Genomic DNA, 20,351 nt, shown 5'->3' on the forward strand with positions numbered 1-20,351 from the left:
TATGCAGCCATCAAAAGGAATGAGATCTTGCCATTTGCAACGACGTGGATGGAACTGGAGGGTATTATGTTGAGTGAAATAAGTCAAACAGAGAAAGACATGTATCATATGATCTCACTGATATGAGGAATTCTTAATATCAGGAAACAAACTGAGGGTTGCTGGAGTGGGCGGTGGGGTGGGAAGGATGGGGTGACTGGGTGACAGACACTGGGGAGGGTATGTGCTCTGGTAAGCGCTGTGAATTGTGCAAGACTGTTGAATCTCAGATCTGTACCTCTGAAACAAATAATGCAATATATGTTAAGAAAAAAAAAAAAGAAGAAGAAGGTAGTGGGAGGGGAAGAATGAAGCGGGGGAAATCAGAGGGGTAGACGAACCATGAGAGACGATGGACTCTGAAAAACAAACTGAGGCTTCTAGAGGGGAGGGGGGTGGGAGGATGGGTTAGCCTGGTGGTGGGTATTGAGGAGGGCACATTCTGCATGGAGCACTGGGTGTTATGCACAAACAATGAATCATGGAACACTTCATCTAAAACTAATGATGTAATGTATGGGGATTAACATAAGAATAAAAATTAAAAAAAAAAAAAAGTTCCGATTTTGTGCTCCGGGGCTCTATCACTTGCCAGAAGCGGCCTACGGAGGCCCCTCCCCCGCCGTCTATCCTCCCGAATATCGCCTCGGATTCACTTCTCCGCACGTCCTACCTTCCAGAAAGTGGACTCTTTTCTGTTCAGAGAGTTGTTGCTATTCCTTTCTTCGATCTCCTGTTGGGTTTGTAGGTGTTCAGAATGGTGTGATCCCTATCCAGCTGAATTCCTGAGAGGAGACGAAATCCGGGTCTCCTACTCCTCCGCCATCTTGCTCCGCCCCCTCTCTTTCTTTTTTTTTAAGATTGATTTATTTATTTGAGAGTGTGTGTGCATGAGTGGGCGGGGGAGAGGGAAAGGGGAGAAAGAATCTCCAGTTTTTCACTGATAATATAATCTGTATTGTTGTACCAAAATATATTATGCTGTACATTTGTAACTTTCATTTTGATATGAAGAATCAGTACTGGAAACTACAAAAAACAAATATTTTGAGGGTCTGTTTGTGTTAAATTCTAGAGAGTGATGATCTTTTTTTTTTTTTCTTCTTGTGTAATTTTTTTTAAAAGATTTTTTTATTTATTTGACAGAGAGAGACACAGCAAGAGAGGGAACACAAGAAGGGGGAGTGGGAGAGGGAGAAGCAGGCTTCCAGCTGAGAAGGGAGAGCCCGATATGGGACTCCATCCCAGGACCCTGAGATCATGACCTGAGCCGAAGGCAGACACTTAATGACTGAGCCACCCAGGTGCCCTCTTCTTGTGTAATTATAAAATATGTTTGTGATTTTGTCTACTATTAAATGAAGCAGATGTCAAAATCACTCCTTGTCTTTTAGGCTACTATAAAAAATGCATGATGAAGAGAATATTTGTTTATATTATATTAATTCTATACTCATTTATTACTCCTGAAGTTTAATTTAGAATTCTTTTTAAATTATGTAACTAGTATAATTAATTGCATAGAAATATTTGTATGTGTGTGTGTGTGCAAAAAGCACATAGTTATAAATATAGCTAATACAACATAGTTCTTCAGGTTGAATAGGTTAATAATAGCTATATTCATCTCCAGTTTACACAGAGATTAATAGGGTTATGACTCTTCGGCAACACTTGCCCTTATTTACTTATAATTATTAAATGTGTTTAGGAAAACAAAAATTTTTATAGCTTAAAGGAAAATAATTTTAAAGCTAAAGAAAAAAAAATAACTGAAGTAGTTGTGCATGATTCTTTGAGCATCAACCAAATGACACTTGAGAATATATAAAACCAGACTTAGTTATTTACCAAGTCATAGGCAATACCTAAAGAAGACGCACAAAATTTAAATTGACTTTTTTAAATACACAATGGGTATTAAGTTATTTAAGATACCAGATTAAATTCAAATTGCTCCGTTTCAAGAAACCTCAGGTAGCTTTGCGCAGTGGCAGTATCGTAGCCAATGAAGTTTATCCGAGGCGCGAATATTGCTAATTAAAAGAAACCTCAGGTAGTGAATATGTCATTTGGTGCTGCAATTTTAGAAAAGCTTCTGCTTTTCAACTTTAATGTTTTAAAAATCAAAGTGAATTTATTTGAAATTATCATTTTCCTTAATTTGAAATTATTATTTTTTCATAATAGTCACAATAAAGGACACAGCATCTATAATATGTTTTAGATTAAACAGTAATCTGTTGATTGTGAATCTATTACTGTTGCATTATTTTAACATTATTTTTAAGAAAATATATAAACCATTTAAGTATTCAACACATTAGAGTATCTTGTAGAATTTATTCACTCATATCCTGAATAAATACTTACTGATTCTCAAATATGGTCTAGGCAAGATTCCAGAAGCTGAGCACAATATGGTAAATGAGACAGATATGGTTTCCTATCTGCATAAAGCATATCTTCTCTTTGATAATAGAGATAATAAGTAACCAAATAGAAAAGCAAACAAGATAATTACAGGCTGTAGTATGAACAATGATGGAAGTAAACAGGGTAATGAGATAGATTGTAACTAGAAGTAACTTTTTTAAAGAGGTGCTATTTGTGGTGGGACCTGGAATAAGGAATCAGCAAGTCATGCAAGTCTCTGGGAGAATAGCATCCTATGGCCTAAGGGACAATAAATTTTAAGGAGGGCACGTAATGTTTTGAGCCTGGGTGTTATACGCAATTGATAAATAATTGAACGCTACATCTGAAACTAATTATGTGCTATATGTTGGCTAACTGAATGTAAATTAAAAAAAAATTAAGGATGAAAGATGGTAAAAGGATCCAATTTTTTTAAAAACTAAAAAGAGGCCAGTGTGGCTGAAGGAGCATGAGCAAATAAAGATGAAATGGTATGTGTGAACAATGGAGAAGTGTAACCCAGGCTTCTCATGCAGTTTGGCAACTTGTTTAAGTGCAGTAAAAGATACTGAAGGCTTTGTGGGTAGCAGAGATGGGTTGTCATGAACTTACTGCATTTTTAAAAGCTTCCTGTTGATAATGAACACATCATCAATTAATCATTAATTGGGAGGTGGAGTATGACACAAGTAGGTGTGTTATGTGCGTTCTAGCCTATTGACAGTGATGCTCTTAGTTAGGAGTGCCTAAGGCACTCACCTAGGCCATGTTACTCCTAGCCAGCCCCCACAGACTTTTCCCCCACAGGCCAACGTTGCGGCTGGGTGGGTCTCGTACTTTCTATTATGACTATAGGATGCACTTTAGCAGAAACCACCTGGGAACTTTGAGGAACAAGATTTATTACTTGCAAGTCCTGGAGTATAAACAGCATGCCAAGGGCCACATGGTCATGGGAAGAGAGAGAGAGAGAGAGAGAGAGAGAGAGAGAGAAAGAAAGAAAGGAAGAAAGAAAGAAAGAAAGAAAGAAAGAAAGAAAGAAAGAAAGAAAGAAAGAAAGAAAGAAAGAAGAAAGAAAACCTGGGGCTCTGCCTTTAATAGGGCCCAGGGGAGTGGTGTTTAGGGTTTCAGGGGTTCACTCTTTATTGGCTAATTTAGTTATTTTTTTATTATGTTAATCATACATTACATCATTAGTTGTTGATTTTATTGGCTAATTTAAAGAAGAGCAGGAATTAAGGTGTGAGAAGGGACAAGCAGGGTTACTCAAAAGGTCGGTTATCTAAGTCACCCACGGATTTCTGAAAAAGGGAACTGCTTGGGCAATTCCTTATCTGGTTTCGGGAGTAGCTGTGTCATACAGCTGGCAATATGTTTATTCAAGATGGATGTCTTTTGAAATGCATGCCTCCACAAAAGCTTAAGTTAGAACAATGTAGGCAGATAAGATAAATTCTTTGGAAAAGGAACCAGTAAAGGGACTTGGTTAGATAGGATTTGGAGAAAGGGGAACTATGTTTCTGATCTTTTGACCTTGGGCAACACAAAAAGACAAGCTGTGGATTAAATATCAAGAACTTAATTTTGACATATTAAATTTGAGATTTCTGTTATAATACAAAATAAGAGGTCTCATAGTTTATATATGAATCTAGAATTCAGGGGAGAGGTACAAGATGTAAATATATAATTGAAAGGGCAATAACGGGCAACAGATAAAATCCAGGTAAATTGTTAAGATTCAGCGATTTGTTAAATTCAGCAATCATCCTGGTTCCCTTCTTTCATCAGTGTGTAAGCTTTGCCGCTGAGTACACTTTCATTCCCATATGTCATCTTGAAATTCTAACTAGAACTTCATTTTCTACAGAAGGGCAGCTCTGCTTCTTTAGAAATGCGAAGTTTGCATCCAAACCTGGTCCTTATGACTTGGTTATTGTTGCCACGTGAAAGTTAGGGTTGCTAAATAGCCTACAGTTTACCCAGTTAAATTTGAATTCAGATAAACAATGGAATATTTTTTTAGTATAAGTATGCCCCAAATGTTGCTTATACCAAAAATTACTTGTTGTTTATATGAAAGTCATATTTAAATGGGTGTCCTGTATATTTATTTGCTGTACTTGGCATCTCTTCCATCAGGCATCCCTGTTACTGATGGCCAGTTAGCCTTCAGCTTATTCCCTGGACCTTGTTTCTGGGCCAGTCAATTAGAGCCAGCTGACACTCCCTGAATGTCATCATCAGTGTCACAAAGTGTCTCTGGTGGCTTCTCCTGGAATCTTCTCTGTTCTTTTGTCCTACCATAGTGCTGCCCTGACCTATAGAATATGGAGTTAGAAAGAGAATTTTATATCAAAAGCAACTTAGATTGCCATAGCAAGTAACTGTGATGGTCTTTTCAACATGGACAATTGATAAAACTCTCAAATCAATAATAACGTTGTTTAAAAAATTTATCTTAAAGATAAAATATGACTAAGACAGGAGTATGTGAATCAGTATAAGGTATTATCTGGAAACATGACTTTGGTCTAATATTGTTTAACCAAAACAAATACTTCATTAATATTTGGTTGCAGTACCTCAGTAAAACTATGATAGAACTGAAGGAAGTTTCAGATTAAGGAAACAAAATGTTACTTCTCTGTGCAGGACATCTGAGAACAGATTTAAATAATTATGTATGTGTGCATATGTGCATATGCATGCGTATGTGTGTGTGTATGAAGAATAGGTCATAGTGGGAAGATAGTTAATACTCAGGGTTTAATTTCAACATCCACAACCATTTTAACTAGTTTAAGCAGAAAGTTTATTAGATTCAGAAACCTGACATAGACACAGGTTCCATTATCAGGAAGCCTTAGCTGCTACTACTGCCATTTGCAAAACTATACTTTGCCTATTGCAAACCATATTGGTAAAATGGATGTCCCAGGAGTTGCCCTTTGAAACTCCCCAAGCCCAAGATGGGATACTGAAACCACTGTTCATTTGCTTCAGAAAACTAAATACCTCCATACTCGTACTTACCAGCAAAAATGGTAGTTGCATCAAAAACTTGGTCTCTGCTCAGGACCACCTTACAAATATCATGCAAGGCCAATCTTATTGTCCGAAGTTGAAACACATCTGGAACCCAGTTCCAAAGAGGTCTAAGAAGTACAATCTATAGTTTTCTAAGATATAATTGCAAAAGGTGCTAGAAGGAGAGTAGAATACTTATTATCAACCGATCATATCCAGACAGGATGCCATAATATTTTGTAAAAACCTGAAAATATTTATATCAAATATAGGTGTCATCAGACTGCAAAACAATGACATTAAATAAAATCATCTTAAGTAATATAAATAGTAGTATTAAATTTGTTAATTGGTTGTGACAAATGTTAAAAATAAAGGCAGATTGGAAATCTAAAACTTCAAAAACTGCTTAGGTGCATTTATAGATAAGTGACAGGTTGCTTAATAGAAACAGATAGGTTTTTGGTTTTGTGTTTGTAACCTTCTGAGATTACTGGCCAGCATAGCGTCTTTCAACTGTGGCTGCCAGTATAATCACTTAAAGAACTTTAAGGAAAATACCAATGTCCAGACTATTTCCTTGACTAATTCAGTCAGAATTTCTGGGTGCTCAAAGATGCATGAATGAATCTAATAGGCATTCAGTTTGAGCTTTACTAGTTTAGTGAGAAAAGCAGTCCTTCTGGAAATACATTCTTATTAAATAAAAACTGGGAGGCTGTTGAACCCATGGGTCTGATCTACAATATTATTTATTATGATTTTCTAAAAATGAGTATGTATAAAACTTTATGATAGTTTTAGGTACATTTTCACTGGAAAATAGTTTACCTATGATTTTGATCACACTGAAGATTTAATCTGGACAAGTTTATTCCTTTGGAAAGGAAAAAAAATCATCTGATTATCTGATAGTAACAAATGTAATTTTTTTAAAAGGACAAATTATATTATAAATGGATTATGTAGACTCTTTTACAGTGACAAACTAGATTTGCTTTAGAATTCATTTCAGAAATGGAAATTCTTATTTTGTATTTCTTTTGACAAAAGGCATATTTTGAGAAAAACTTCCTTAAAATAATAATTTATGTGATTTAAGAAAAAAATTTATACATCATTAATAAAATATGAACTGTTAAAAACAGGCTGTGTATTCTTTAGACCTATATATTCTCAAATATATATTTGACTTTTGTATATTAAATGTAAGTATATATTCTACAATTAATTATGACACAATACCTAAGGAAATTGTTAACATTTTGTGAAAACTAAATATGAATTCTTTAAAATTCAACATCTAGGACAATGTATTACACACTATAGACACCTAATAAGTTGTTTTTTTATTAGATTCATATTGAAATTATCCAGCAAGGGAAAGATAATCACTACCAAGAGAGAAAAACCACATTACTCATCTTCATGAAATTCTCTTTACATAAACCAAAGGGTGTTTCTACAGTGTATTAAGTAGTTTTCTAGGGTGGAGTTGCATTCCTTGTATTTTTCTACATTCCTTCATTGTTTATCAAGGGCCCCACTTGGGCTTTGTAGATACTGATCTTTTAGTTATTTTACTTAATAAAGCTTTCAAAATTTGTGAGTGAAGAGGCCAAGAGAGAAAAGATTAAAACTGTAAAAAATTAAGAGGATAGTACAATGCCAAAAGATGAAAGAAAGAAATATTAATGTAATGCATCTAAATGATCTCTTCAATGGTTTATAATTTTAAAGATAACAAAAGTAACCCATACTTACCATGCTTTTCTTTAAGTTTTTAATAGCTTGGTGTAAAAAGTACCTACATTTCTATATAGCTTGGTTTATTCAATAGATCTCACTCCAGTGGGGCGCCTGGGTGGCTCAGTCGTTGGGCGTCTGCCTTCGGCTCAGGTCATGATCCCAGGGTCCTGGGATCGAGCCCCGCATCGGGCTCCCTGCTCTGCGGGAAGCCTGCTTCTCCCTCTGTCACTCCCCCTGCTTGTGTTTCCTCTCTCGCTGTGTCTCTCTCTTCAAATAAATAAATAAAATCTTTAAAAAAAAAAAAAAACCTACTAAAAAAATAGATCTCACTCCAGGGGCACCTGGGGGGCTCAGTCAGTTAAGCATCTGCTTTCTGCTCAGGTCATGATCCCAGGGTCCTGGGATTGAGCCCCGCATGGGGCTCCCTGCTCAGCGGGGAGCCTGCTTCTCCCTTCTCCCTCTCCCACTCCCCCTGCTTATATCCCCTCTCTTGCTCTGTCTCTCTCCATCAAATAAATAAATAAAATCTTTACAAAAAAAAAAAAGAACTCCATAAACAATTATTAAGCTTTAATATTCACAAATAAGTCTATTTGAGCTTTGATGATGTATTGATTTATGTTGCTGTGTTCTTATTTCCACTAGAAAGTATTTACAATATTTAAGTGTTTGGACCATTTTGGTTACATTCTCCCTCCTCAGACTACTCTATGTAAGCAGAGTAGCTGACATGGGATGAAATTTCTCCAGAAGATATTATGAATTGGGTTGCTTAATATCATTCAACCCCCTTCTCAGGGCACCTGGGTGGTGCAGTTGGTTAAGCTTCCGACTCTTGGTTTCGGTTAGGTCGTGATCTCAGGGTCCTGGGATTGAGCCCTGCACGGGCTCCACCTTGAGCATGGAATCTGCTTGAGATTCTCTCTCCCTCTCCTTCTGCCCCTCCTGCTTGTGCTCTGTCTGTCAAATAAATAAATAAATCTTGAAAAAAAATTTCATTCAACCCTCTTCTAACCTGCCTTTCTAAATACAGGGCAATGTTTAAATAAGAAAAAGTAAATTTTAAGAGACTCCCTTGCAGCCACTGAGAGAGGGAACAACTTGCGCTACATTGTGTAAACAGGCAAGAGGAGGCATTTTGTTCTGTGGCAGCTCAAACAGAGACTCTAGCACTGGTTCCTATCATAGGTGCCAGTTGGACTGAGTCAGTGTCTGTATGCTTTCTACAGAGCAGTCTTGTAGTTCAGTGTTTCCTTTGGCTGCCTTTGCTGTGGGCTATATCTAGCCTTCTTCTCACCTCTAACTCCTCTAGAGATACTCTAAACCACACAGTATCTTCTAATAGATCTCTTTCTACTTAAAATGGTTAGACTGGGTTTTGTTGACTTCATCTCAGAATCCTAGTCAGAGATGAAGATGCTGAAGATGTTTGGATCACCAGTCCTGCTTCAATACTTTAGGAAGTTGGGAAGATGCCTCAGTGGGGGAAAGGAAATGTGGCAGTTAAGATTGCTCTGAAACATAGTCTAGAATTAGTTGCATTATGTCTGGAGACATAATGTCTCCAGCAGACACCTCTCCCACCAACTCCAGAGTCATATAAGATTGTCTGTCTTTAAGTGACCTCACTCACTAAAAACCTCCTTGGTTGTGTGTTCAGCCTCAGCTAAATATAGGCATGTAGGTTTTTTTCAACAGTGTTTTACCTGACAACAGACATAATTTGAAGTCAACTACACTCAAGTCTATTCAGCCAAAGAGTGGAATCACCCACCAAATTATTAATTTATTAAATTTAGTGCCAATTGCAGACCAAATTTCTGATTCTAATTTGGTTTATTTCCATATGTAGACCTAGGTGCCCTTTGGGACCTGGTTTCTCTATGTAAGTACCTTCTCATAGTGGTATTTTTTTTCTCTTTTTAGCCACCAAGGCTCTTTTCTACAAAAGTTGAATACTGTGTATTTTATGTTATAGACAGGATGATATAACATTTAAAAAAAAAACAAAATTTTGAAAATAGATGTAACTGTTACTGCAGTTGAAACTATGTGTTTAGGCTTTTACTTCCAATGAAATCTAAAAATTGGCAAATTATATGCATCAAAGCATGATTTCCATGAATGCCTGGCCACCCACTTAGCACCCACTTAGCCCTTTATACTTAATGTTGTTCTAAGTTTCTCTTCCTAGACCAGATTTCCATAAATAGCAAGCAATCCTGATTTTTCGTAGCCAAATAATTTATCAAATCAACCTGATCCTACTAGGGTAATGATAAGGTTATATTTGCTAGTAGCAGTAAATAAGAAATAAAAGAATTGGCCTTTGATAAGGTACTTTATTACTGTAAAAAAATTAAGGTGAGGTGGTTAAAACTATCCCTAAAATAATATAGCATACATCTGTCAGGAGTTTCAAGGATATAGAGACTAGTGGGACACCACAGTTTCCTTCTTCAAGCTTACTTCATCCACCATCTCAGTATGTATAATCTTCTTAACACCTTTAACTAATACCTATTAGTAAGGCAGTTCTCCTTTTCAAGGTCTTAGCTTTATTATTCTAGCTATAGCAAACATACTGAAAAGTACACAGTAGTGGAATATTACATGGTGACTCTGATGACTCCTTAGCAGGTACTGTCCCAAATTTGATGTCTTACAACCCTGAAGAGATATGTCTTCTAATGAAGTGGGACTAGAAAATCACTTCCAGAGATATAAGGTTGAATATGATCATCATGATTGTGATATTTGGCTCAGCTTCGCTCAAGGTCTTATATGACACACACTCCATAATCTCAGTTAAAATTGAAAACCATCACTTAGTGAACATGTGTCTTAATATTGAGACAGAATAAGACCTACAGAATAATATTACCTGCAAACTCACAAGGAAATCACTAAAGCTACTTTCTGATGTGAAGTAAAAAAAAAGAGAAATTCAGAATATGATTATTTTGGAAGAAGGTACTTCTAATTATATGTTGGTACAATCATGGCTGGATACCAGGTAATTTCCACAAGTCATTATCTAATCTGATAACTGCCAGACAACAGAATGCATCAAAAGAAACCAGAAGATATTTTCACCTCACTTCCAAATCTTGTGAGAACGCATTTAATTTTAAACTATGAATTCTCCAGAACTCTAATTGTAAGAGATTATGGGAGATAAAAATCTTTAGTTTGGCAACATTTCTAGAACAGGCAGGCACTCTAAAAGAGGGTAGAATGGAAGTGGATCAACTCGATCTGCAGTTTTTTACTCAAATGGTATTTAATATCTATTGGCCGAGACTAGCTCTTAAACTAAGATGTGTACTATTAGTCAGGCATAATGGTCATTATAGTCAATAGTGAAGACTCAGAATTTGGAAATGAAATAGTTTGCATTCCAGAAGCACTCACCTAGTGCCAGGTCCACACTGAGGAAGGAACACCCAATCACCCAAGCCGTGATAATAAAGCTCAGGAATCCAGCACTTTTTTGAGGGGGAAGAAAAATATGGGGGGCCTGAAGTGTTACGTTAAAATTAAGTATACTTGTGAGACTAGGTGAATAGTAATGGCATTAAGATAGAGATCTGAAAATGTAATATTCAGTGTTCTAATTTAACTTTTCTCTTGTTTTTATACCAGTGGGGTTTTTGGTATAACAATATAGGAAAAACCTAAGAGTTCATACTCTTTTGAGTCTATAACGAGGAGCCTAGAATTCAAGACTCTTGATTTATTTAACAATAGAACAAAGTCCTCTTAACATGAATGTTAAAAAGTAATCAGACCTCGAACTCTTCAATATGCTCCCAAGTATTTGTATTAATCAGAGAAGCTATTTATGATTCAGAGTAAAATATGTTTCAGCGGCTCACTAGAAGTAATTTACAGTGAGTTATATAGAATTCTTTCATGTTCTTTAGCAGAATTCATGCTCAGTACTAAAGTACTTCTTATTGGCTAGCAGCAGTAAGCTGGCAAATCATAAGCAGGCCATCAACAAGATTGTGTTTTATTGCTGTAAATTTACTCAGGGATGTTTTCACCATGTAAGAAAAAAAAAAACGGGAGAGTACTACAAAAATCCATGAGCAACTAAATTCTAACAAGTTGTGAACAATAGGAAACACTAACACTGAAACACAGTGCCCCCTGGCATATAGAACAGGCTGTAAACTCATTTTGAAAACAAAAATCTAAAATATTCTTGATTTCAATAAAAGACCTATTTCAGTGATTGAAGTACATGTTGCAGGGCCGACTGGATAAAAGTACATCTATCTGTTAATAAGACACTCAAATATATTACGAATATACCTATCAGCTATTCTGAATGTGCCTATTTTCAAGGTTTGGGTATGAAGGTGAAATATCAAGAGAATATATATAAAAGGTATCACATATAAAGTACTAAATAAAAATAGCATACTGATATTTTGCTTCTATCATGCAGTGGGTCAAATAAGTTCATTTTTTCTGTTGTTAATATATTGTCATATGCATACATATTATTTTAAAATATTAACTCAGACATCAATCTGAGTGTCATTGATCTGGTGATACTTAAGCACAAGACATACGTTGTTCATCTCAGTATTGTGGTTTGATAGTATTCAAGTAGAAAAAATACGTATTTTTCATTTCTAAAATACTTTTGAGTTTAAGTATAACAAATATATAACAAAATGAGGAACACTTAGGAGGACAGATATTATAATGATAAGCATGAGGATAAAACGACTTTGCGGAGGGATCAGGAAGTCCCTGGGATAGAGGAAACTTCAGTGGGCAGATTCTTCTGGAGGATACTTAAAGGAGATATAATTAGTGGTATAAAATGCCAGGATACAATTTACCAAAGAACATGAATGAGAATATAGGCCTTTTAATAATTAGGCAGGAAGCTGCTTAATAATTTCTATGACCAATATTTATGCCGTGAGTTATAAAATGGGTATTGGCCCCTGTTGAAATTTTATCCTACTTAGATTGCATCAATCTTACCAACTCATGAAGTATCTCCTTCAATTAGAATGGAGAAAAGCATTGGGACGATATAATGTGGTCCTCAACTGCCTCACTTAACAAGGCAATTATTTTGACAAATTAAATAATTGTTTTGGGTAATCCAACCTCTCTTATTTACATCTTGGGAACACTTAGAAATAAGACTCACCTAAATACATACAGTTAACATTACATTTATGAGGTTTGGGGGATATGACTGACATATTTATGACATACAATTTCTACATTAAACCAAAAAAAAAAGATACTTAAGTGTGTATGCTAATTTTCCCTTGAATAAACTATTGTGTTTCATTATAAAGTGGACTTTATAATATTATAAAGGTTAAGGTTAGGGTTAGGGTTTACGGTTTGGGTTTTGCTTTTGGGTTTTTTCAGGAATATAGCATGACCTTTCCAGGCCATCTACAATGATAATATGAGATGCTAATGCAGAATCAGATTCCTCTTTGTAAAAGCTCATTTTATAGTGAAACCCAATGATACTTATTTTATTGTTTATTGAGAAGATTCTAGTAGAAACTTAGCATAGTATTATCTTGTTTGTATGTCATTTGGAATTACGTTGTGCTCTTTTCTAACATGTTATATATGAACTGTTCGTGAGTTTTAGTGAAGAGCAGAGTTTCACAGCACCTGTTATCTGAGTAAGGCAAAAAAGCCCTTTTATGTTTGCTTGTTCACTAGCAAGTTATGTCAGTGTATGTTATCTCTCAGAGTTTTTTTTTTTTAAGATTTTTTATGTATTTATTTGACACAGAGAGAGAGAGCACAAGCAGGCAGAGTAGCAGGTAGAGGGAGAGAGAAGCAGGCTCCCCGCTGAGCAAGGAGCCTGATGCGGGGCTGGATCCCAGGATCCTGGGATCATGACCTGAGCCAAAGGCAGATGTGTAACCGACTGAGCCACCCAGGTGCCCCACAGAGAGTTTATTTTTAATCTTAAGGGAAATAAAACATTTCTTTATTACCTTTGTTTTACATTAGAATTTTTGAATGATATATTTCAACCATAACACTTGAAGCATGAATTACACACTTTTTTACTAAGTTTAAATATCTTGCCAGAACCATGGACTGATATTTTTTCCCACAAAAGAAACTTTACCTGGTATTTGGCTAGACATTGGAATGGAAAGAGGAAACAGGCAAATGATGAATTTGAAAATTTAAATGTGAATTGTTTATAGTGTATTTTCTTTGTCATTTCTCAATTTCTAATTTTGTAGAATAAAAGCAGGAGAGAAGTTTTTATTTGCCATATAATCAAGCAGATATGTTTTTTATCTAATTAATAAGTAATTTGCAATGATTGTATATTATTTTGGTTAAGGAATAGGTCTTATTTTTAAAAATTAAAATTAAAATTCAGAATATGATGATTTTGGAAGAAGGTACTTCTAATCTAATTAACACGGATCAACAGGAACCACCCTAGCCTCTTGAAGCCCAGTGACTGGAACTCTGGGTTTAAGTTTCATCTGTATTCTCTCTTTTCTCTGTCACTCATTTCTGTTTTGTCATCATCCTGTCTTCATTCTCTTCTAGTTCACATGGGCTTTCATTATCTTAAATTTGCTTTAGCTGCTGACATTATTTAAGGTTAGGACCTAGTGGGAGAGGAGGGGGAAAGTATGTGTATGTATAAAATTAGCTCCACATAGAATATTATCCAGGAGAGGTCCCCGGTTGCAACAGACTATTAGGTGCCATTCTTGAACCATCTGCTATGGACAATACAATAGGAGGGAATGATAGAGCCAAGAAAAAGAAGAGAGTGAAGGGGAGTATAGTGGGCTAACAAAAATACTACATATGGCTTAGGGAGCATTTAGTTATTCATATTATTTAACTTTAATTACTAATAGTTTGTTCATGAAGACATTTCTTTCCCAGAGAGATCTGTAGCTATTACAAGATATTAAAGCTATGCAAAAGATCTAGCTTCTCTGGAAATAATTTGTAAATATAAAAATTCATGTCTCAAAATAATGTTAACTCATTATCGTACTTTGATAAATTATTTTTAGTTTAGAATTGTCACATGTTTTCTTGGGGCACCTGTTTGGCTCAGTTGAAGGAACATGTAACTCTTGTTATGAGTTTGAGCCCCAGGATGAGGGTAGAGATTATTTAAAAAATATATATATATGTGTGTGTGTGTGTATATATATGTATATGTATGTATATATATACTTAGGAAAGTTGTTACATGTTTCTTTAAAAAGCTTGTTTATAGTTAAAGCACAACAAAAAAAAACTGATCATTCCACCATTTAGAGATATAAAATGTTAATATTTTTAGACAATTCTTTCATTATTTTTATATAAGATGTATTAATTTCCTGAAAATTTGGTAAAATGCACATTTTTACTTTTGTAATGTACCTTTTCTCCTTATCATTTTATTAAGTATCACATAGAAATTGATTATCCTTATAAAATCAGAGTAAAAAAGAAAAATTAGGCAGGGTATATAATACTAGCAATATATTCTAATAGTAATTCTCATCTATTCTTTCAGTATATTTTTTCAGTCTGGTTTTACATTGAACATTCTTTTTTTTTTTTTTAAGAATTTATTTATTTATTTGATGGAGAAAGCAAGAGAGCACAAGTAGGGGGAGCAGCAGAGGAAGAGGGAGAAGTAGGCTCCCCGCTGAGCAGGGAGCCCAACATGGGGCTCGATCCCAGGACCCTGAGATCATGACCCGAGCCGAAGGCAGATGCTTAACCAACTGAGCCACCCAGGTGCCCCACATTGAACATTCTTTAAGCATTTCAGTAAGTCATGTTACGGCACTGATAGATAAGGAAAGTGTACTCTTGACAAGGATGGTTATCTTCATTTTAACATTGTGGGGGCTGACAAGTCTGAAATTAGTAGGGCGAGCAGCAGGCTGAAACTCCAGCAGGAGTGAATGCTGTGGTCTTGAGGGAGAATTTCTTCTTCAGGAAAACTGTTTTTCCTCTTAAGCCTTTCAACTGACTGGATGAGGCTTCATCCACAGTGTTAAGAGTAACCTCCTTTATTTAAGCCACATCTTTATGATAACCATATCTACAAAACACCTCCTCAGGAACTTCTTGATCGCTGTCTGATTAAATAACTGGATATTATAGCCTAACCAAGTTGACACGTAAAACCTCAAGAAGACTTTTGACACATTTTAATAATTAGAATAAATAAGGACCTGATAGTGAATTCTAAAACCCTAGTAAATGAGAAATAAAATTTGCTGTCATTTATAAACATTCTAAAGCTGTAGTAGTCAAGCAATGTTATGTTTGAGTATATTTATTATTTTAATAACTTTAGTGCTTACATGAACACTTAATGAAATTGGGCCTTTGTGTGAATTTCTAATGCTTTATATTAATTTCTTACTGATGCTACAACAAACTACTACCTTAGTGGCTTAAATATCTATCACATTTTACAACACAAAATTATTATGTTATAGTGTAGAGGTCAAAAGTCTGAAATGGATGTTATGGGCTAAAATCAAGGTATTGACACATATTCCTTTTGGAGGCTCCAGGGGAAAATCTGTTCCTTGTCTTTTCCAGCTTCTAGATTCTGTCTTTATTTCTGGGCTCATATCCCTTTCCTCCATTTATAAAGCCAATAATGCAGCATCTTCTAATTTCTCTCCTCTCTGACTTCTTTTTCCATCTTCACATCTCTTTCTCTAAATCTGACCCTTCTGTCTCCCTATAAGGACCTTTTATGGTTGCATTAGGCACACCAGGATAATGAAAGATGATCATCTCATCTCAAGATTATTAACCACAATCATATCTACAAAGTCCCTTTTGCCATGTGAGGTAACGTATTCACAAGTTCCAGATTAGAGCATGGACATCTTTGGGAAAGTGTGGAGGGAGATCATTCTTCAATTTACCGTATATTCATATAATTTCTTTGTATTGTTTTGAAAGATAAGTATTCAAATAATGCATGAACATTTATTGTCATCACACATCCAGCCACAGTTTTAGCATTTTACTTTCATAAGAAGATATTAAATATTATTAAAAGATAATTTGCAAAGGTAAAATAATGACATATAAATATAAAATGAACATATGTCAAAGATATTATTTAACAATTAATTAATGAGTAAACCAGTAAAATGTTACAATTATTTCAAAGGAGAATTCAAAGCACCACACATATATAAGTCACTCAAGAATGGTTAAGTTAATTTACAAATAGATGCAAACCTGGCTTTTCCCATAGGGGATGGAGGAAAATCAATTGCCCTCCACCAGACAGAATTATTTTCACATCTGTAGACAAGAATCTTTTATATTTCTATCAGTTGTTTACAACTCACAGGATTGAGAAATAGCTCAAAGAAAATGGTATGCTTTAAAACTGATAAATCGAAAGGATGTTCTTTAAACAATTTGAAGTTTTCCATTGAAGACACCCAATAATTTTTTGTTCTCTTTCAAAGTTTTTTACAATTTTTTCTGGAAATATTTTTACTAAATTTATATTGAGTAATTTATCATGAGGGGAAGGTAGAAAAGCATAATTTACTTCATCTTAAACTTTACCCCAGAAATCAAACTTAAGACATCCCATTAGTATTGACACTATAATTTATATTTCCAGTTCTAAACTCTTTCAGGGTTCAGATTCACAACCAGTACTGTGGAATATCTTTATCCATGTATACCTCTTCAGCTCAAACTGTCCAGAGCCAGTCATCTATTACTATTTTTAATCTTCTTCTTGTTACTTCTGTTTTTCTGAGAACAGTCATGCTTTGTCCGGGTCAAATCTTTCATCATCATTTCAAAATTATCAGATTAAAACAGCCTGTCAACAAACCCATAAAAACCCCTAGACTTAGGGGCAATCCTCTCAGGTCCCTTCCCTCCTCGGGAGCTTTGTACTATCACTTTGCTATCACTCAATAAACCTTGCTTTGCTGCCCCCACCCAATAAATAAATAAATAAATAAATAAATAAATAAATAATCAATCAAAGGTTGAGTTTGAAAACTGGGAAGCATTTTTCCGTGGCCAGTCCAATAGATTTCTTCAACAAAAACAGGCTAATAATTAATATGGTCATTAGCAAACTATCAGAGTTCCATGCAGAATTCTGGTTAAATGCATAGAGATATAGTTCATAATTCTGAGATCTATGCATAATATAAAACAATTTTGGTAAAATGTATGTTAATATTAGTGTATTCTTCCCCTCCAAAATGTTTTCTGTAATGTTAGCTTTGGAATAAAAATGCCAATGATGAATTTCTGAAGGACTTTAATAAATATCTCTTGTTCCATATTTTATTTTCTTGAGAAATAAGCTTCCTATCTCCTAGTAATAGTTTAGATGGCAAAATTTAATTTTGTACATTTTGAAATTAAAACAAAAAAGCAAAAAAGAAGTAGTGATAGCCCAACATTACGGTAGCAGAATAGAGAAAATTACATTTTAGAGAGACTAAATACAAAGCAACCCACACATGATTCTTATTATTGTTAACATATCCTTTGTGAAAAATTTATTAACTTGTTTTTGTATGTGAAACACAGTAAAACTTGAAAAGAATCATAAGAGTATTTATGGATATATTCTCTACTTTTCATGTAAAGTTAGTAGGACTTGAAAAAATATTAAGAAGAATGTTTATGGTATGCCATTACTATTAGTTATCAAGTGTTTAAAAAGACATTGGATATGGTACAATATAAATTAAAGCATGATGAACTAATCATTTAATGTTTTTGACTACTTTATATATTCAGGTCATAGAACTTACAAACCAATCAAACAATATTAAACAAGATAATACTTTTGTATCTTGTTTGATTTGGAAAAAAAAGAAGTCGATTTAAATGGTAAATTATTGAATTTCCATTTTTGCCTTTAGTAATTTTGTCTATGCCAGGTAAGAGGAAGACTTTCAAGGTGGGTTATGAACTGAAACGCTTAATACATTTTCATCTCTCTCTTTTTTTCTCTCCCTCTTTTTTCTTCACTTTTTTTCTCCTCCTTCTTTTCTCCTTCTTTCTTCCTTTCCTTTTTTAAAAAATGTCTATCCTTGCGGGCACTTGGGTGGTTCAGTTGGTTAAGCGACTGCCTTCGGCTCAGATCATGATCCTGGAGTCCTGGGATACAGTCCCACATCGGGCTCCCTGCTGAGCTTCTCCCTCTGACCCTCCTCCCTCTCATGCTCTCTGTCTCTCGTTCTCTCTTTCTCAAATAAATAAATAAACTCTAAAAAAAAAATTAAAAAAGTAAAATAAGAATGTCTATCCTTCCTTTATTCTTTCCATTCATCTTTTACATTTCTGTGTGTCATATAATTACTATGAGTAAACCACTTTAATATGCTCTACCTAATGAGAGAAAATATATGTAACCATATGATAGCATTATTATGAATTAAGTTCTATAATCTGAGTACAGATAAAGTATTCTTTTTTTTTTTTAAAGATTTTATTTATTTATTTGAGACAGAGAGAATGAGAGAGAGCACATGAGAGGGGGGAGGGTCAGAGGGAGAAGCAGACCCCCAGCTGAGCAGGGAGCCCGATGCGGGACTCGATCCAGGGACTCCAGGATCATGACCTGAGCCGAAGGCAGTCGCTTAACCAACTGAGCCACCCAGGCGCCCCAGATAAAGTATTCTTGAGGCACATTAGGGGAATGAGGTTTGAGGGCCATGGACAGAGACTCCACAGAGGAGGAAATACTGCTTGATACAGTTTAAAAGTAATAACAACTCACCAAGCAAAGAACAAGAAGCCATTTCCAGTAAATACCACATGTAGAAGTGCTAAGTAGCATAAATAGGTAAGAATGAACTTTGCTAAGATAATATTTTATGAGAGGGATTTTCATATCCTTGTTCGTGACTCAGAGTACTAGAATAATTCCTGGAAAAATATCAGGAGTAGACCCGGAGTTAATTCTTTAAGAATTTTTGAAGACTAGCAAAAATAAAGAAAGACTAATGAAAAACCAACAGCCCTCTTCTAAACAATAAGAATGAAATATGGTTATAAGACAATTTACTGATATAGTTATATTCAACAACTATAAATAGTATACAATGGCCTTCAATTTTTTTTAAATTAGGAATAATGAAAATGGATTATGAAGTCCAAATATAAGAATTTATCTTTTCTCATCTATTGATTCTGCATACTGTATTATTTCCATGTTGCTGTCCTATTTCCCCAATTCTCACCACTCCTTTCTCAGCCCATTCAGTTCTGTACTGGAATAGTCAATTTGTCCTCTCAGTACCCTTATCCTAATGTTAGAAACCTCTTGTTCTTTTTGTAAGACATTATTAAATATTTGGATTTTTATACAGAAATATCATCTAATGCATTTAAAACATGCTATTTTCCTCAAATACATTATGTTAAATGCTGTCACCCATTATTCATTATCCTAGGAATTGTTTCCATCATTTTATATGGACCTGTAGCTTTATGTCTCTTTTGAACATTGTCTGTTAGCTGATTCTCTTTTATGTCTGCTTTATGTTTTGCTAAAGTTGGGAAAGGATTGTTATTTCTGGCTTTTTGAGATAAAACAGTATCCAGATATTCAGCTGTAAACAGTCCCCAAATGTAAAGAAATATGGACACCATTGTGCTGCCTATTAGTAGTTCCTCTTTCTGCAGAAGCTTGAAATTTTGTTGTCCAACCTTCTGTATCCACTAAGAGTAAGCTGATTACACCACAGATTTGAAAGCATAAAATTAGCATGGTCCTTTCAGGAAATAGAGGGAATTTGGGTTTTCTTTTTGTTGTTGTTAATGGCTCGACCATCTGAGTAGGAAAATAGTAGGAGACAAAGCTAGAGTGGAAAATATAGGCTTTGTCATGGTCTACTCTGACATACCTCCTGAACATTTCTGCTTTATCCACAGTAAACAGTGCAGAGCTATCGAAAGGTTTTCAATAGAATATATTTACACACAGATACATATACACATATACATACATGAATGGATAGATAGGTAGGTAGGTAGACGGATGGATGGATGGATAGATAGATAGATAGATAGATAGATAGATAGATAGATAGATAGATAGATAGATA

General features: G+C 34.9%; 1 pseudogene; it reads left to right on the top strand.

Annotated features, from left to right (window-relative positions):
* The first annotated feature begins 2,018 nt into the window (after window positions 1-2,018).
* Window positions 2,019-2,143, top strand: LOC123326466 (annotated as a pseudogene).
* Window positions 2,144-20,351: the final 18,208 nt, after the last annotated feature.

The sequence above is a fragment of the Neomonachus schauinslandi genome, chromosome 12 (assembly GCF_002201575.2).
Source record: "Neomonachus schauinslandi chromosome 12, ASM220157v2, whole genome shotgun sequence".
NCBI classification, from domain to species: Eukaryota; Metazoa; Chordata; class Mammalia; order Carnivora; family Phocidae; genus Neomonachus; species Neomonachus schauinslandi.